Here is a 19,513-nt window from a genome sequence, read left to right as displayed (position 1 = left end):
ATAGTTATTATTGGGTTGATGTTGCCAAACTACTAGGCAAATACACACTTTGACAAGTCATCCTTTGCTGCTTTGTCAAATTCAGCTCACATCTTGGAAAACTTTAATGAGCTGAACCAATTGGTACTTTTCACACTGCCAAAAAATTGTTCGAATTAGAATTTTAACAAATAATCACAATGGTGCTACCAACTCACAATATTAACAATTATAATGTAATGCTTTAAAACGTTTAAAGTTAAGCAAGAAATTGGGGATAAAATAAAAGGAAAGATGTCAGCTGTCCACATAGATGTAAAAAGGGCTAATACCATAATGCCTATATCTTTACACCCTTTGAGGTTATTGTTCATTGTGGTTTTTAGTGCACCTAGAGTGGGATAGACTCCTGAATACTGATTTAAGCTAGCTAAACTCACCGGAGGCTGTTTCATGAAGCAACACATTTATTTACAATGAGAACTATGTTTTTTCCAGTGACTATGCACACAGCTCTGTCTATTATTATTATTCAGGGAAGCAGACCTTCCAAATCAAAACACCTGAAGATTGCCATATTAATCAGAAAGTAGCTTTGTAAGCAAGGAGGAAACTGAGTTTGGAAGAGTATTTTATCTAAACCATGGACAACCTCAGGCACACATTAACAGTTTCCACAGATGCCTAATCTCATTAAAATTCAATGATTCTTATTTGTCTTCCACTTAGAAAGTAGCCTTATTTCCCCAGCTAATCTCGACAAACAGCTTCAATATAAAGTAAACCTCTTAACTTTGACACTGATGTCAGTTACCAAAAGCTTAATAAAATGAGGCTAAAAATATACTTATGACAAACAACTTAATAAACTTAAGAAAGTATAGGAATGACACAGTAACTCCTCATTTCTATTATATCAGGAAATGGAATTAAGATGGCAGAACAGAAGAATTAGAGCTCAACTTCTCTCCTAAAAACAACAAAATTCACAACTAAAGCCTGAGCATTCTTCACCCAAATGGACTGGAAACCTTAAAAAAAGATACCCTACTCCAGAAGACAAAGAGGAGGACACATCAAGAGGTAGGAGGGGCAATTACACAATATAAGCAACCCCATACCTCCCAGGTGGGAAGCCCCACAGACTGGAAAGTAATTGGTTCACAGAGACTCACCTACAGGAGTGAGAGTTCTGAGCCCCACATCAAAGCCCCAAGTGTGGGGATTTGGCACTGGGCGAAAGAGCCCCTGGAGCATCTGGCATTGAAGGCCAGTGGGGCTTGTGCACAGGAGCTCCAGGGGACTGGGGGAAACGTGGACCCCATTCTTAAAAGGCGCACATGGACTTTCATGTGTACTGGATCCCAGGGCAAAGCAAAGTCTCCAAAGGAATCTGGGTCAGACCTGAATGCAGTTCTTGGAGGACTTCCTGGGAAAATAGGGGTGAATGTGGCTTGTTGTGGGGGAAGGACATTGGAAGCAAAGCTCTTGGGAATATTCATCAGTATGCCTTTGCTCTAGAGGTGGCCATCTTGAGAAAATCTGGCCACACCCATCAGCTCTGAGAAGCCCCAGGTCACACAACAATCCAGTGGAAATAGCCCCGCACATCAGTAAATAGGCTAAAGAACCTCAGGTACACAGCCACCTCTAATCTCACTCAGAGAAAAAGCCCCACCTACCAGAGGGATAGGAATCAGCTCCATCTACCAGTGGTCAGGCATCAGTCCCTCCCATCAGGAAGCCTACAGCAAGCCCCAATAGCAACTTCAGCCACAAGGGGGGCAGACACCAGCTGCTAAGTGATCAGGAGATTCTCAGCCTCCAGGAAAAAGACTTTACACTGTTGATGCTGAAGATGATGCAAGACATTGGAAATAAACTGGAGGCAAAGATGGATAACTTACAGGAAACAGTGAGCAAAGAGATACGAGATATAAAACTTAAGCAAGAAGAGATGCAAAATCCAAAAACTGAAATAAAAAATTCACTAGAAGCAGCCAAAATCAGAATATAGGAGGCAGAGGAACAAATACGTGAGGTGGAGGACAAATTAGGGGAAATCACGGATGCGGAAGAGAAAAGAGACAAAAGATTGAAAAAAAATGAAGACAGTCTCAGAGAACTCTAGGACAACATTAAACACAACAACATCTGTAATACATGGGTGCCAGAATCAGAAGAGAGAGAGAAGGGGACAGAAAAAATATTTGAAGAGATAATAGCCGAAAACGTCCCTAACATGGCAAAGGAATCACTCACTCAAATCCAGGAAGTGCAATGAGTACCATATAAAATAAACCCAAGGAGGAACACCCCAAGACACATATTAATCAAACTGACCAAAATTAAAGACAAAGAGAAAATATGGAAAGCAGCTAGGGAAAAGAAACAAATAACATACAAGGAAACCCCGATAAGGTTGTAGGCTGAGTTTTCAGCAGAAACTCTGCAGGCCAGAAGGGAGAGGCATGATATACTTCACTTGATGAAAGGAATAACACTCCAACCAAGATTACTCTACCCAGCAAGGCTCTCATTCAGATTTGAAGGAGAAATCAAAAGCATCACAGATAAGCAAAAGTTAAGAAAATTCAGCAACACTAAACCAGCGATACAACAAATACTAAAGGAACTTCTCCAGGAAGAAAAGAAAAGGTCACAATCAGAAACAAAAACACCACAAATGACAAGGCTCACCAGTAAAGGTATATATACAGTAAAGATATGAAATCATCCATGCACAATTCTGCCAACAAAATCAGGAATCGTGGAAAGAGGAGGGTACTAATGCAGGACACTGGAGATGCATTTGCAACTAAGAGACCAACAACTTAAAACAATCTCATATAGATTTATATAGTCTATAATATTTGGACTCATATCAAAACTTCAGAGTAACTGCCAAACAAATATCTACAATTGATACACAAACAAATAAGAAAAAATCAATGCAAATACAACACTAAAGAAAGTCATCAAACTAAAAGAGGAGAGAACAAGAGAAGAAGGGAAGAAAAAAGAGCAACAAAAACAAATCCAAAGCAATTAATAAAATGGCAATAAGAACATACATATCAATAAATACCTTAAATGTTCATGGACTAAACGCCCCAACCAAAAGACATAGACTGGCTGAATGGATACAAAAACAAGACCCATATATATGCTGTCTTCAAGAGACCCACTTCACTCCTAGGGACACATACAAATTGAAAGTGAGAGGATGGAAGAAAATATTCCATGCAAACGGGAACCAAAGAAAGCTGGAGTAGCAATACTCGTATCAGACAAAATAGACTTTAAAATGAAGAATATTTTCAGGGACAAAGAAGGACATTACCTAATGATCAAGGGATCAATCCAAGAAGAAGATATAACAATTTTAAATATCTACACACCCAACATAGGTTCACCACAATATATAAGGCTACTGCTAACAACCATAAAAGGACAAATTGACAACAACACAAACACAGCGGGGGACTTTAACACCCCACTTACAGCAATAGACAGTACAACCAGACAAAATCAATAAGGAAACACAGGCCCTGAATGAAGCATTAAACCAGATGGACTTAGTAGATGTTTATAGGACATTCCACCCAAAAGCAACAGAATACACATTCTTCTCAAGTGCACATGGAACATTCTCTAAGATTGATCACATCCTGTGTTCCAAGTCCAACCTCGGTAACTTTAAGAAAAATGAAATCACATCAAGCATCTTTTCTGACCACAATGCTATACGACTGGAAATCGACAACAAGAACAAAACTGCAAAAAACACAAACACGTGGAGACTCAACAACATGCTACTAACCAACCAATGGATCACTGAAGAAATCAAAGAGGAAATTAAAAAATACCTAGCAGCAAATGACAACGAAGATACGACACTCCAAAACCTATGGGATGCAGCAAAAGCCATTCTAAGAGGAAAGCTTATAGCAAAACAAGCCCACCTCAGGAAACAAGAAAAAGCTCAAATAAACAAGCTAACTGTACATCTAAAGCAGCTCAAGAGAGAAGAACAGACAAGACCTAAAGTTAGTAGAAGGAAAGAAATCATAAAGATCAGAGCAGAAATCAACAAAAGAGAAATGAAGAAAACCATAGAAAAGATCAATGAAACGAAAAGCTGCTTCTTTGAAAAGATCAACAAAACTGATAAACCCCTAGCCAGACTTATCAAGCAAAAGAGAGAGAGGACTCAAATCAATCAAATTAGAAATGGAAAAGGAGAAGTAACAACGGACACCACAGAAATACAAAGGATCATAAGAGACTACTCTATGCAACTATACGCCAATAAAATGGAAAACCTAGAAGAAATGGACAAATTCTTAGAAAAGCCCAACCTTCCAAGACTAAGCCAAGATGAAATAGAAAAGATGAATGGACCCATCACAAGAACTGAAATTGAAACTGTGACTAAAAAACTTCCAACAAACAAAAGTCCAGGACCAGATGGCTTCACAGGTGAATTCTATCAAACATTTAGAGAAGAACTAACACCTTTCCTTCTGAAACTATTCCAAAAAATCGTGGAGGAAGGGATACTCCCAAACTCAGTCTATGAGGCCACCATCACCCTGATACCAAAACCAGACAAAGATACCACAAAAAAAGAAAACTACAGGCCAATTTCACTGATTAACATCGATGCAAAAATCCTCAACAAAACACTAGGAAATCGAATCCAACAATACATTAAAAGGATTGTACATCATGATCAAGTGGGATTTATCCCAGGGATGCAAGGGTTCTTCAATATCCACAAATCCATCAGTGTGATACACCACATTAACAAACTGAAGAATAAAAACCATATGATCCTCTCAATAGATGTGGAAAAAGCCTTTGACAAAATCCAACACCCATTTCTGATAAAAACCCTTCAGAAAGTGGGCATAATGGGAACCTACCTCAACATGATGAAGTCCGTATATGACAAACCCACAGCGAACATCATTCTCAATGGTGAAAAGCTGAAAGAATTCCCACTGAGATCAGGAACAAGACAAGGATATCTGCTCTCGCCACTACTCTTCAACATAATTTTGGAAGTCCTAGCCACAGCAATCAGAGTAGTAAAAGAAATAAAAGGAATCCAAATTAGAAAGGAAGAAGTAAAACTATCACTATTTGCAGATGACATGATACTACACCTAGACAATCCTAAAGACTCTACCAGAAAACTGTTAGAGCTCATCTGCGAATTTGGCAAAAATCACAGGATACAAAATTAATACACAGAAATCAACAGCATTTCTCTACACTAACAATAAAAGAGCAGAAAGAGAAATTAGGGAAGCAATCCCGTTTACCATTGCATCCAAAAGAATAAAATACCTAGGAGTAAACCTACCTAAAGAGACAAAAGACCTGTACTCTGAAAACTATAAGTCACTGATGAAAGAAATCAAGGATGACACAAATAGATGGAAAAACATACCATGCTCTTGGATTCGAAGAGTTAATATTATCAAAATGACTATACTACCTAAGGCAATCTACGGATTCAGTGCAATCCCTATCAAATTACCAAGGACATTTTTCATGGAACTCAAACAAAATATTTTAAAGTGTGTTTGGAAGTACAAAAGACCCAGAATACCCAAAGACCTCCTGAAAAAGAAAAATGGAGCTGGAGGAATCAGGCTCCCTCACTTCAGACTATACTACACAGCAACAGTCATCAAAAGCGTGTGGTACTGGCACAAAGACAGACATATAGATCATTGGAACAGGATAGAAAGCCCAGAATTAAACCCACACTCCTACTGCCAACTCATCTATGACAAAGGAGGCAAGACTATAAATGGAGAAAAGACAGCTTGTTCAATAAGTGGTGCTGGGAAAACTGGACAGCCACAGGGAAAAGAATGAAATTAGAACACTCCCTCACACCATACACAAAAATAAATTCAAAAATGGATTAAAGACCTAGATATAGGACCAGACATTATAAAACTCTTAGAGGAACACAAAGGCCTAACACTCTCTGACATAAACGACAGCAACATCTTCCCAGATCCACCTCTTGTTAGAGTATTGACAATAAAAACAAAAATAAACAAATGGGACCTAATCAAACTGAAAAGTTTCTGCACAGCAAAGGAAACCCTAAACAACACAACAAGACAACCCACAGAATGCGAGAAAGTCTTTGCTAGTGAATCAACTGACAAGGGATTAATCTCCAAAATCTATAAATACCTCCTACCCTAGTACCAAAAAAAAAAACAAACAACCCTATCCAAAAATGGGCAGAAGATATAAATAGACAGTTCTCCAAAGAAGACATACACATGGCCAAAAAACACATGAAAAGATGGTCAACATCACTCATTATTCGAGAAATGCAAATCAAAACCACTTTGAGGTACCACCTTACACCAGCCAGAATGGCCATCATCCAAAAGTCTACAAACAAGAAGTGCTGGAGAGGGTGTAGAGGGTGTTGGTGGGATTGTAAATTGGTGCAACCACTGTGGAAAACAGTATGGAGATTCCTCAGAAAACTAAACATAGAACTACCATTTGATCCAGCAATCCCACTCCTGGGCATCTATCCAGAGAAAACCATGACTTAAAAAGACACATGTACTCCAATGTTCATTGCAGCACCATTTGCAATAGGCAAGACATGGAAATAACCTAAATGTCCATGGACAGAGGAGTGGCTCAAGAAGATACGGTACATATACACAATGGAATATTATTCAGTCATTAAAAGGAATAAAATACCAGCATTTTTAGCAACATGGATGGACCTAGAAGTTATCATGCTAAGTGAAGTCAGTCAGACAATGAGACACCAACATCAAATGCTTTCACTGACATGTGGAATCTGAAAAAAGGATAGAATGAACCTCTTAGCAGAACAGATACTGACTCACATACTCAGAAAAACTTATGGTTTCCAATGGAGACAGTTTGGGGGTGGGAGGATGCACTAGGGTTTTGAGATGGAAATCCTTTAAAATTGGATTGTGATGATCATTGTACAACTATAAATGTAATAAATTCATTTAGTAATAAAAAAATAAAAATTAATAAATAAACCAGACCTAAATCTAATTATTCCTGAATGGAAGCAAGAGGTGTTTTTTTGGTTTCATTTTTTTGTTATTTTTTAAATGTATTATAAAATTCCATGGTTTACTTTTATAATAAGAATAAAGAGGCTATCCTTGTCATGTCATCTAATTTCAGTTCACAGAACAGCTCTTGCTCCACAATCCTCTCCCACTGGGTATTGTGTACTTTTCCTTTTCAGGGTTTTAAAAATGCCTATTTAGGGCATTAGGGTAGTACTAGTTCAATGGCAGGCAGACATTGCACAATGTTATAGATATTGTCCACTAATTTGTCCACAAAATATTTTGAAATGTTAGAATAAACGTGCAAAAATAGCAAGTATTGTCCGCTGGTAGTGCAACCTTGAAATTTTAAGGAACAAATCTAGAATCTAGCAAAAAGACACATGCTGAGTTAAGCCATATTCATTCATTCATTTATTCAAATGTTTTTTGTGTGCTAGGCAATTTGCTGGGTGGTAGGTATATAACACTGAATAAAAATGTATATTCCCTGCCTTTATGAGATTTATATTCTAAAAGTATTAAAATTCTAGCAGATCAATCTATATTTCCCACTCATATTTTGAGACTGTTTTTACAATAGCACAGTGAGGCAAAATGAAGTCTTAAGGAAGTAGACAGTGACAATAAATACTGTCTGTGAATAACCTAGATCTTGGTACTTATGACATAGGACAGCAAGATAAAGGCAGATATTTAAAGACTGTCATGTAGAAGCAAAAGTAGATTAATTATTTGCTACGCTAAAGGAAGAAACAGATGGATTACAAAATGTCACATTTTGATTTGATAAAGAAAATTTTTTAAAAACTAGACTTCCCCAACAGAGATATTCAAGTGACAAGTATAAATCTATCAAAAACTACAGGAAGAATTATTATATTAGATTGAAGACTGTCTCATTGATTGCTAAAGTATTTTCTAGTTTTAATCTAGTAGGATTCCATAAATCGGTTTTGGTTTTGTGGATAAATCAACAATGGAATATTGTTACTTTAAAAAAAAATAATAACTCTTTAATAATACCTGCATTTTCCAGACTGATTATCTACATTTATAAACCAATTTTACCCATCAGAAACTTTTTTCTTTTTAGGGCCGTGCCTCTGCACCTTGCAGCATATGGAAGTTCCCAGGCTATGGGTCGAATTAGAGCTATAGCTGCTGGCCTATACTACAGCCACAGCAATGTGGGATCCAAACCTCAAATGCAACCTATGCCACAGCTCATGGCAATTCTGGATCCTTAACACACAGCCAGGCCAGCAATGAAACCCACATCTTCATTGAACCCATATCTTCGTTACTGCTGAGCCACAACAGGAACTCCATCATCAGAAACTATTTTAATTCTGCTTCACCTTATGTTGATTCATAGTATTTGCATTACCTCATGTTAAAGCTATTAAAAATAGTTTTAAGGAGTTCCCGTTGTGGCGCAGTGGTTAATGAATCCGACTAGGAACCATGAGGTTGCGGGTTCGGTCCCTGCCCTTGCTCAGTGGGTTAACGATCCGGCGTTGCCGTGAGCTGTGGTGTAGGTTGCAGACGCGGCTCAGATCCCGCGTTGCTGTGGCTCTGGTGTAGGCGGGTGGCTACAGCTCCGATTAGACCCCTAGCCTGGGAACCTCCATATGCCGCGGGAGCAGCCCAAGAAATAGCAAAAAGACAAAAAAAAATAGTTTTAAATTGCTTTTCAGCTCAGCTTTCTGCATAAATTAATCCTCAAAAAAGAATTTTTTTAACTCAAAGGTGGAAAATTTTTAACAAACAATTTCACTAAAATACTGAAATCCAACTTAATTCCTTCACTTATCAGTCGACTCTTCACCATTTATGATTTTTCATAATAAATAAATTTTTTTCTTTCCAAAAGAACACAGAAATCTTGTTTTTCCACAGCTACACACCCCTTATGTCTCAAGTCCTAAGGTTATTTTTAAATAAACTATTTTTATTCTATGGTAGTTTCAATTCAATATTCTGTCAGATTCCCTTATCGTCAACACATTCTAATGGGTATTTCTACTGTTTTATACTTCAGTAAAGATGATTTATATCACAGAAGAGGGCTGACCTGGGAGACTAAGATGATATTACAGAACTAACAGCATGCAACTTCTGTGGCTAGATAATAAAAGGCACTGGGGCTTCCACCTCAGGTTCAGGGGGAAGCCAGCCCGCCACCACATTCTGAGCACACTCAATCAGCCCTGTGGAGAGGCCCAAGTTTGGGAGAACTAAGGCCTCTCACTGACAACCAGGACTAACCTGTAAGCCTCTTGAGTAAGGCACCTGGGAAGAATACTCTAGCCCAGGTTAGAGGCTTCAGATGGCTGCAGGCTACCTGACATCTTGACAACAACCTCATGACAGAGCCAGAGCTAGAACCACCAAGCTAAGCCACATGAATTCCTGTCCAGGAGAAACTGAGAGATAAAAAATACTTATTGTTGTTTTAAGTAATTAAGTTTTGGGGTGATTTGTTTCATATCAATAGATAACTAATACCCAGCATAGCCCAAATACTACATATACTTATGCCACAATTAATACAGAGAAGAACATTTTTTACTCACTTTTTAAATATTTTTAATGGCGTTTTTGTTTTGGTTGCTGATTTTCCTTTTATATACCTTTTTTCCTTTCAAATCTAAATATTTTAAAGATTAACTGCATGAGAAAATATTCACGATACAATGTTAAGAGGAAAAAAAGGTAAAAAAAAAAATGGAGTTCCCGTCGTGGCGCAGTGGTTAACAAATCCGACTAGGAACCATGAAGTTGCGGGTTCGGTCCCTGCCCTTGCTCAGTGGGTTAACAAACCGGCGTTGCCGTGAGCTGTGGTGTAGGTCGCAAACTTGGATCCTGCGTTGCTGTGGCTCTGGCGTAGGCCTGAGGCTACAGCTCTGATTCGACCCCTAGCCTGGGAACCTCCATATGCTGCGGGAGCGGCCCAAAGAAACAGCAAAAAGACAAAATAATAATAATAATAATAAATAAATAAATAAATAATCTACACAATATGAATTACTCCAAAATGTTAATTTATGTCATGTGGTGGGAATATGCACAATTTTCTTATAGATAACATAAAAGTTAATCATTGTTACATAACAAACAATCCTCATATTTAATGCTTAAAACATCATGAGCATTTATTTGTTAAAAATTTTGCAATATGGACTGAATCCAGTTAGGCAGCTTATGTCTGCTCCATATGGTATTAACTTGGCTCACTCATGCATCTCAGTCAGTTTGCAGCCTGACCAGAGCTGAAGGTTTCAAAATGGTTTCACCCACATGTCAAGGTCCTAGGCTGGTATGGCTGGTGTCTGGCTGAATCTTTCTTTGTAGTCTTTCCACAATAGGGCCTCTCTTTCCATTAGATCATCCTCAAATAAACCAATTCAGGCTTATTCATGCAGTATCTCAGGACAAGAAAATGCTGTTAAGGCTTTTTAAAGCCTATATCTAGAACTTGCCCAACCCTACTTTCACCCATTCTATGAGACCAAACAAATCACAAAGCCAGCCCAGATTCAACATGAGAGAGAACTACACAGGCCTTGGAATCTACGTAAGCATGGGTCACTGGGAAACATTCCAAAACAAATTATCACACAAAATATCTGTATTTTCCAAAAATTCTAAAATAAAAATACATTGTTTTTATCTCAATAGAACAATAATTTTAAAAAGTTGATGGACATAAAGTGGAATTCTTGGAAGAGGGTCACTGCTGAACCTGGTTTTGAAGGAAGTAAGTCTCTTATCACCACTGCCTTATCTGTGAACAGAGTTCTTTTAGTTGATGAACACCTGGGCTGAGGCATACTGGATTGATGTAAACATATTTAATTATTGTTCTTACACCAATATCATGTTTAATAGGTGTATGTTATTTTAAGAACCTCTAGGGACAGATGTCTACATGCTTTTTTATCTGCAATGTTCATGGGTAGTTACAAACACAATGGTTATGGTAGAAAAGCTTTGGAATAATCCATATTGCTGTATTTCTCAAAAAAGAAAAAACTCATGAAAAGGACAAGTCCTCAGGAGAAATAGGAATTTAAATCAATTAACTTTTACCTAAAAACTTACACATGCAAGATCCTAATTTAGGCACCATGGGGAACACAAAGAAGTAAAAGACAAACCCTTGCTGTAATAAACATTAAAAACAAAACCTAATAATCAGAGATATCTAATGAATTCTAAAAGACTGCCACATAACAGCTTTTAAAACATTTTTTGATATAAAAATCATAATCATAAAATTAAGCAATTTTTCTTCCTTAAATAATAGGACTAATGAACACATGACAGATGGTCTTGGCAACAAAAACCATGCTTACCCCATCAGTTGTAGTGGCTATAATAATGGTACCTACTCTTGGAACATCAGAGGGATTCTTGAGTTGTCCTTTTTTCTTCTTCCTTTTCTAGCAGAGAGCCATAAAACTTTTGCCTTTCCTATGGCCAAGAAGCAGCAATCCTGAGCTATAAATTTGGCTTCAGTAGGATAATGGATCAGAAAGCCAGTGTGCTAATTGTAAGCACATCAACCTCCGGCTTCAAGTCTTTTCATTTACTCCAAACCATGCACCGACCTAGTTCAAGATGACTGAAGTCACTACAATATGATCAAGAAGCAATCCTATAAGAACTTACATAAGAAAGAAAGCATAAGTTTATATTTTTAATTAAGAAATGTTCAGAATTTAAAACAATAATCATTAGAAATATTTTAATAATGGTATCCACCATTTATTGACTCCTATATGTATCACTTGTCACTCTAGGCACTTTAGCTACATTATTAGCAAGACTTCGAGAGGAAGATATTATTACAACCCATGCCTCCCTTTACATATGAGGAAATTGTTTACATTACTTGCCAAAGTCATCTAGGTTGTAAGTGGTAGTGTTGGGATTCCAGGTTTGCCTGATGCCTAGTCAGTGCCCTTTCCACTTACATTATACAATATCTTCTCTTTTCTTTAATATCTTCTTAATTTAAGTAATAATTCTCTCAAAAACTAACCCATTTCATACAAACTACTGTTTTAGACATATGAATCGATCTGACATTCTAAATTATTTCACTGGTTTCTTGGGCATATGTAAACTGTCATCATCTCCTGAGAAGTTCTCTACATTTCAGACAGATGACAAGATAAACAGGTTATCTAAGTGTCTTCTATTTTTTATGTCTTGGTCATCATCAGTGTTGTCTGTTTCATAATAACAGCTCCCATAAGACAAAAGATTCAACTGAAATTTATTGACCGAATGCATAAATTCTATCTCAGCTTTTTAGTAAATAGTATCAACTTAGAGTACCCAATAAATATCAGCAATTATTACAATCATTCAATTTTTAAAGTGCCAAAGGAATTAATGAGATTTAGTGAGCTCCTAAAGGGTTTTTTCAAGTCTAAAGTTTTGTGAACCTTAATTTCAAGTGTGTTACAAATATTTTTCAGTTGCATATTGCAGATTTATCTACATGTATCTTTCTATCTTTATTCAGTATCTTTTTATTAAAGTTGTAGGACTCAAATTTGACCTCCAAGTACACTTGAAATTCTCAGCCCATAATGTTTTCTTCTTAGATTTAAACTGTGTTTTCTTTAAACTTCTTTACATTATACATTTATGTATTTTATTACTGAGTTGCAGAATAGTAATTTCAAGAGATAAACCTGCTAGAAATTACATTTAAAACTACTAAAGAAGTGGTGAAGGTGTAACTAACTACAAGTGCAAATTATCAGGTCACAGAGTCAACTTGACTAAAATAGATTTCAGGTCATAAAAATCTATTCCTAGTCGTCCACTTAATTAAATTTAAAGACTAATACTCGATATGTCAAGGACAGGGGGGAAAAAAAACTAGCCTAAAGGGATTGAGCTCTCTTCTTTTTCTAACCCCCTTTATTTCTGAGAGTCCATCTCATCCTTAATTTTGTTTTGAGTTTATCTCAGTTTACTCCATTCAGTGTATTCCCAAGTCTTTTCTTGATAATAATTTTATTCCTGTCTGCCTTCTCTTGGCAACAGCTGACCTGGCTGCAAGTCCAAAACATGGTAAATGACAAATCACTACCAGATGAATCTGTAAGTTTTACACAGAGTATTTCCTCCAGGCTCAGAACATTGTGGGGCTCAATAAAATTACTGGAGTGATTCAGGACCACAGTGAGATCTTTTTGTATATGTACATGTGCCCATATGTGTATGCATGTGTGTGTGTGTGTGTGTGTGTGTGTGTGTGTGAGAATCCTCTGGTTCTACTAGATAATAAAGCACTAATGATGAGTCCCATTAATTTTTAAAATCAGAAAATAGAATGTAAGCTATAAAAGGCCAGAAAAATTATAATAGTGACTAGAAAGAAAATTATTACACAAATGATATCACAGCAAATTCTCAGCTCTTAAATTATTTCCCTATTATTTTGTTTTTAATTTTAAAATTATTATAAAAATTATACACAATAATTTTTACTGAAACATTGGAAAGCAAACTTTTCAAAAAAATCACAAAGTATTTGACTATATCATTTTTTTCAGTTTTGTTACTTTTAGTTTTAAATATTTATGATCATACAGTATTTATATATAATATTCTAATCAACAAATATTAGAATTTTACTTTTTGAAACTTCATTACTGGGTTTATGGAAAGGTTTTTAAAAATGTATATAATAATTTTTATTGGATCTAATCAATTAAAAAAATAAAAATATAAAATTCAGTCTACACCTGAATCCACAATAAAAACAAACCTACTCATTTGAATCACAAAGAAAAAGATCTTAATAACTCTTTTAGATATTAATAATGCATAATTTTTCATCTCTTAGGAGTCTTAAGAATTTTTCTTTTTCCATCCCCAACCATAAATATCATTTTTAAGTTTTACTTTTATCTTAACACTCCATATAACCTGTTCTGAAAAACAGTTGGAAAACCATCTCCTAAAGATATGTGGTATAATTTGGTGGTAACATTTATGACACATTGAATGTTTATGTACGTAAGTGAAAATATGCAAAAAGTCTACCAAATCAGAACTGAACATCTGTAAAGTGCTTTGTAAAGGAATGTAAAAAAAAAAAAAGTGTATAAATCAATTTGTAGGTTTTTAAAATAATGCACAGTTGCTCTTTGCAGATTTGACTTATTCTCAGGCTTAAATGGTGCTTACACAGGTTTAGACTTTGGCAAATCTCAAGAAACCACATTTCTCCATAACTCCCTTCCCACCAAGGAATCCTCATTAAATTTTGGTCTAGTGGCAAGACATTGCAGTCAGAAGACCTAGTTTTGAGCCTTTGCCCTTTGTTAACTGTGTAAATTTAAGAATGTTACTAAGCAGAAGCCTCATTTTCCACACCTTCAAAAATGGAAATTTGATAATGGTCATTTGATGATGGCCTATTTAAGAAGGATAATTTTAAAGTGAGATGATATATAGGTAAAATGCTGTTCTGAACTATAGAGCATCTTGTAAGACAAAAAGTTATTTCTAGAACTGCTCTCTCTGGTCCAGCAGTATTTATACTGCAACCTCTCTTCCTCCTCACTCCCCTTTGCTAGGACTCAGTCCAAAATACCATCTTCCTAAATCTTAGAACTCAATTCAATTTTTGATACTAAGAGAATCAGAGCACTACCTGAGAAATACAAGTGCATTTCTTAGGGCTTTGTAAGAGCCCTGTTCCTACCATTTTGTCTAACTTATTCATAAGTTTTGCCATTGGAATTAAGGCCTTGACAGAGTAACAGTAAAGCCCTATTTACAAAAGGTTTTAGAAAACTGACCACTTCCACATCTTCCCTAAAACCGTAACCCAGACAAGGCAGTTGTGAATTTGAAGTGAATAAAACTTTTTCCTAAGCAGGAAGAACACATGTAAGGGAGTTACTGATATTAAAACAAACAAAATGGTTATGTAATATGAAACACGAAAGTTTATCCTTTTATCAGTAAAAGAAAAAAAAATCCAGAATTATTATGCAACCCCAACACTACCCCCATCTCCTCCACCCCTCCCAATAAGTGTAATTTGGCCGTAAGACTGACTCCTAGAAGTTATTTATTTATTTCTAGGTAAAAGGCTAAAGGATTCTCAGGATTTATTAAGGTTACCATTCCTCTAGTGTTGTACTCACAGTGAACAGGTCAGGGACTATACTAAAGAAAGAAATTTATCCACAATCCACATTATCCATTGGAAAGAACAGGGTATATTATAGGAAATGAGCATTTTTCCTAAAGTGACCAACTTTCACTCTTTTGAAACTTTGCCCAATATGCTAATATCAAGAGAATTTAACTATATTACTTTATGGGGGTAGTGTAAGAAAAAAAATGCAAGTTTTTGAAATTAGTTAAGAAATTGTCTGGAACACTATTCTTTTCTGTCATTATTGATTATTACCAGTTTCAAACCAGAAATTTGCTATGAATGCTCTGTTTCTCAGAAAAAAACAAACACACAAAAAATTATTATTACATAACCGAGATAAACTCCCTTGGACTTTTCCAATTTGCAAAGTTCTCTTCCCAGCTTCTCCCTGTATTCCTCCCTGGCCTGAAGCCACTGCCCAAGTAAGGGCCACCCAAGGCTGATACTGAATGAATTCCAGGCAAATTCCACAGCAAGTCTGCCTGACTTTTCCTCTAGTACAGAGTACTACAGTAAATGATTATAATAAATAAAGCAGAATCCTTCCACAGGCTACGATTTTCTTTTAAGGTTGATAACCCTCCAAAATGAAATTTCAGTGAGCTGAAGATGGAAGTAAAAGAAACTTCAAAGGGTCACGTCTAGACAACACCTTCCTGTCTCAGGGAATTGCTTGCAACCTCCACTTAGATGCAGACGAGAGAGAAGGAAAGCCTGTCAAACCTTATTGACCATAGGTAATGGTACAGGGTAATTTCTTCTGATAATGTCACCCAAAAAGGAAATCCTACAGACTAAACCGATTAAGACCTCAAAGGAAATATCATATGAACAAAATTGGTTTTTTGTTTTTTGCTTTTGGGGGTTGTGGATGGGATTTTTTTTTTTACATTGATTCAGGCCTTTTTTTAAAGACAGAATGAAAATGGAACTAAATTTGAAGAAAAAATTGCTGTGATATGTCAAAACAGATATTTCCTTTACAAGTTCCCCCACTAGATATTTATGACCTCTTAAAATCTTGCTTCCTCACTATTAGAAACCATGTTACTTATTTAAAGAGAAATAAGGTTGATTTTAATAACTTGGGTAGTTTAAATCTTATTGTGTGCTTTTGGGATGAGATAGGAAGACACGGCTTGTGATTAGCTGAACTTATTTTATGCGAATATATATATTTAATATGAGCACATTTATAACATATTTATTCATCTATAAACAATGACTAAGGAAATAATGAGGCGGCACATTTAATTCTAGTACTTTCAAATTAAGATGGCTTATATGAGTAGATGCCACATGCTTATTATGACTATTTATTTTTATTTGAAATTATTTTTTTAATAAAGTAAAAACTTTGTTTGAAACTACTGTATTTACTCCTTTTGCTCAAATTTCTATTTTAAATTATCTTTTTAAAAAGAACATTTTAGTTTTTCATCATGACCACAGATGTATTTTGAAAATTATTTATATATTAATGTGCCTGACATTCCCAGATAATACTTCTGATGATTCTACAGCCACAGGAATGTGAACAAGCTATGAAAGGCTGATCTTCGCAGCCATCCCTGCCATGTTATAAGGGTGGTAATAATTATTCTTTGTTAAGACAACTAAATTTTTCTGTAACTAGCTACAGTCTATGACAGCAAGTCAGGTAGGTCTATCTTCCTAATTATTTATCAGGGATGGTCCAGTACTAGCCCATATTGTTTGAAAATAGGATTTTCTATACCTTTGACCACAGCAGGCACCATCATTAATATCTCTAGGCGTCACCACAAAACAATGAAACAGCCAACTTTGACATCTTCCCCCATGAGAATACACTTTTCTGCAAAATAAGACTCCTCTGTGATAGTCATGATGACTATTTAAAAAGTTATTCATGATACCATGGAATTCTGATTTAGTAAGAAGCAGGAAATCACAAAGGCAGGCATGTTTGCTAGTCTTGATTTGGTTTTCTGCTTTTATTTCAGTACACTTTTAAACAGTGTAACTCACATATCAAAATTCTAATAGACCATCAGTTATTTGTTACTAAGGAAATCATATAGTTTCCCTAATTTAAGAGAAAAGAGTTATTTGTTAAAATTTTATTGGAGTAAAATTGACTTTGAAATTTGCATTAGTTTCAGGTGTACAGCAAAGTAAATCAGTTATACATTTATCTATTCCTTTTCAGATTCTTTTCCCATATAGGTTATTATACAATATTGGGTAGATTTCCCTGTGACATACAGTAAGTAGGTCCTTGTTACCTGTGTGTGTATAGTAGCATGTATATGTCAATCCCAACCCCCTAATTTATCCCCCCCCACACACACACACATTTCCTCTTTGGTAACCATAGTTTTGGTTTTGAAATTTGTGATTCTATTTCTGTTTTGTAAATTTTTCCATATCATTTTTATAAGATTTCACATATTAGTGATCTCATATGATATCTGTCTTTCTCTGACTTACTTCACTTAGTATGATAATTTCTATGCATCTATGTTGCTGCAAATGGCATTATTTCATTCTTTTTTATGGCTGCCTGATATTCCATTGTATAGATATTCCATTGTATATATGTACCAGATCTTCTTTATTCAGTCCTCTGTTGACAAACATTTAGGTTCCTTCCATGTCTTGTCCATTGTTAACAGTGCTGCAATGAACACTGAGGTGCATGTATCTTTTTGAATTATGGTTTTCTCTGGATATATGCTGAGGAATGGGATTGCTGGCTCATATGGTAGTTCTATATTTAGTTTTTTAAGGACCTTTCCATAGTGGTTGCACCAGCTTACATTCCCACCAACAGTGTTGGAGGGTTCCCAAGAAAAGAGTTTTATCTAATAGCATAAGTCTGATTTGAAACTTAAAAGCTGTTATTACTATACAAGTTACTTTGTAAGATATTACTTGTTATAATATACAAGTTATCACTTAAATAATCATTTTAAGGCTAACAAATTTCACTCAAGAGAAATATTTAAAAACCTGCTTATTAAAAATTCCAATTCCTGGAGTGCCTACTGTGGTTCAGTGGGTTAAGACTCCAACTGCAGCGGCTCAGGTGACTGCAGAGGTGTGGGTTTGATCCCTGGCCCAGTGCAGTGGGTTAAAAGGATCCAGCACTGCCACAGCAGAGGCACAGGTCATTGGTGTGGCTCAGATTCAATGCCTGGACTGGAAAATTCCATATGCCACACACACAAGAAATAAATTTTTAATTCCAATGCCTATGTATTCCTGATCAAAAAAGTAAGTGGGGGTGCATCTTGGAAAAAAATTGGAAAATGCAAAAACATTTAAAGAAGAAAATAAAAACCACCAACATTTTGACACATTTTATTCTATTCTTGTTCTCTCTCCATGTTATTTTGCATATAGTTGAGATCATACTTTATACATGACATCTTATTTTACTTCATTATACCCTAAAATTTTCTCATTTGAAAATCTCTTCAGAAAAATAACCTTAATAACTATAAATATTCCATTATAGAAATATGCTATATTTTAATGATTCATCTATTTTAAATATCTTGCTTTGTTTCAAATAGCATGCTCTTAAAAAACAACAACAAAAAGTTGTACTTTTGTACAAATCTGAGTGAATATTTAGGATTATTTCCTCAGAATAGATTTCTAGATGTGAGATACCTGGGGCAAAGGATATGGAGTTTTTTTTTTAACATTCTTCCTTCCTAATTTAAAAATAAGATTATTCTCAGTGGTTAGCAGGGGTTTTAAAAAAAAAAAGCATAACTTTCCTCTTTATGCAAATACATTTTTAATCTTATTTCCTTCCAGACTTTTTTCTTTCATTATTACATAAATCATTTTGTATATTTACTTTTTTATCCAGTTTTTCTCATCTAACATATCAGAAGTATTTTCCTAAGGCATTAAAATCATTTTTTTTTCCTTTTTAAGGCCACACTTGTGGCATATGAAGGTTTCCAAGCTAGGGGTCCAATCAGAACTACAGATGCTAGCCTACACCACAGTTACAGCAACGCGGGATCCAAGCCATGTCTGCGACCTACACCACAGCTCATGGCAATGCCAGATCCTTAACCCACTGAGTGAGGCCAGGGATCGAATCTGCATCCTCATGGATGTTAATTAGATTAGTTTCCACTGAGCCATGACAGGAACTCCTACATTTATTATTACTGACTGCATTATGTTCCATCATTTGAATGAAACATAACTTAACTAA

This window comes from Phacochoerus africanus, chromosome 8 (genome assembly GCF_016906955.1).
Source record: "Phacochoerus africanus isolate WHEZ1 chromosome 8, ROS_Pafr_v1, whole genome shotgun sequence".
Lineage (NCBI taxonomy): Eukaryota > Metazoa > Chordata > Mammalia > Artiodactyla > Suidae > Phacochoerus > Phacochoerus africanus.
The sequence above is the reverse complement of the archived record's forward strand: the minus strand, read 5'-3'. Positions refer to the sequence as shown.